This window comes from Macaca thibetana, chromosome 2 (assembly GCF_024542745.1).
Source record: "Macaca thibetana thibetana isolate TM-01 chromosome 2, ASM2454274v1, whole genome shotgun sequence".
Classification (NCBI taxonomy): Eukaryota; Metazoa; Chordata; class Mammalia; order Primates; family Cercopithecidae; genus Macaca; species Macaca thibetana.
The window spans coordinates 84,356,923-84,358,184 of NC_065579.1; the positions used below are offsets into that span (position 1 = coordinate 84,356,923).

A 1,262-nucleotide genomic window follows, 5' to 3' on the forward strand; every position below is an offset into this window, starting at 1 on the left:
ATTTGTCAAATCTAGCTACAAAAAAAGTTGGAACCATTTAGTAACCCCCTATTAGAGGGAAAAACCCTATTAAAAACCCCTAAAAACCTATTAAAAACCCCTAAAATATCTGTCAAATCTAGCTACAAAAAAGTTGGAACCATTTAGTAACCCCTTTAACTTCTACTTTGAAGTTAAAACTCAAATGTATTTTTACATAGAGTTATTCCCCATGAGTTGAATCTGCTCATTTTTATTAAAATGTATAATTAGTTTCTTTGATGTTTCTTCTTAAATTCTCAAATGGAGACTGAAAAAGAAATGGTTTCTTCTCCTTCCCTCTATCTTCCTTCAATTTATCTTTCCTCTAAACACAAAAGAAGGGGAGAACCCTAAATAGAAAAAAAATCAAATGAGCACAATAGCAATTTTTCAGAACTTCAAAATGCATGTACGTAAATTAAACTCTTTCAAAGCTGCACATGTAGCGCTAAACAGGCCCTTCTGTTAAATGGTTAAATAACAAGACAAGAACACAAAGCAAACTTGTACATAGCATGTATCCAATGTCTGTGTAGAACCCTTGATCTGTTCAAAGGGAAATGGCAGCAAGATAGCCAAAGAGCAGAAGCTTGCCAAACTAAATAAAGAAAATCAAGACAGAGAGCAGGAATAAATGTAACAAAGATACCATAACAATATCTTGGAGTTAGGGTCAGGTGGAATAATTCTTATCTGTTTCTCCTTTTGAAGGGCAGATTAGAACATGATAATTGGAGTTCACATGATACGTGATTAAAGTCTCTGGATAATCACAACTTACAATATCCTGATTATTCCACCTTATTCTTCCTGAAAAAAAGATATATTAGAGATATATGGCTAAAATATGGGATGTGGGTGATCAATAGCCACAAGGAGCACCCGATGTCAGACTCTTTGATTAATCTGGGAGCCCAGGTTTTGAAATAAGGACCAAAGCTACAAACTGTAAAATAGTAAATTGTGTCTGTAATATGAAAGAAACTGCTCTTCCAATTTTGGTTAATGATTGGTTTTTTTCTACATAAATGATTATCTCATCAACCAAATTAGTAGGATTTTTAAAATTCATTGTATAAAATATAGTTTAACTCAAGTGACTCTCTAGTTACAACCTGCTTGTGGATCTTAAGTATAGCTACTTCAATCCTTTTTGCCAACGCCACTAGATTAATAGTTCTACCAAATGGCAAGGCTTCTATCGTTTCTGATGTCTCTTAGATACTCCAAAGTGGATGGGG

The 1,262-nt window shown here is 33.8% G+C and overlaps 1 non-coding gene across 1 annotated transcript; it reads left to right on the top strand.

Annotated features, from left to right (window-relative positions):
- Positions 1–691: 691 nt before the first annotated feature.
- Positions 692–826, top strand: LOC126949501 (U8 small nucleolar RNA). Its single transcript, XR_007723780.1, has one exon. It is a non-coding gene; the product is annotated as a U8 small nucleolar RNA (small nucleolar RNA).
- Positions 827–1,262: the final 436 nt, after the last annotated feature.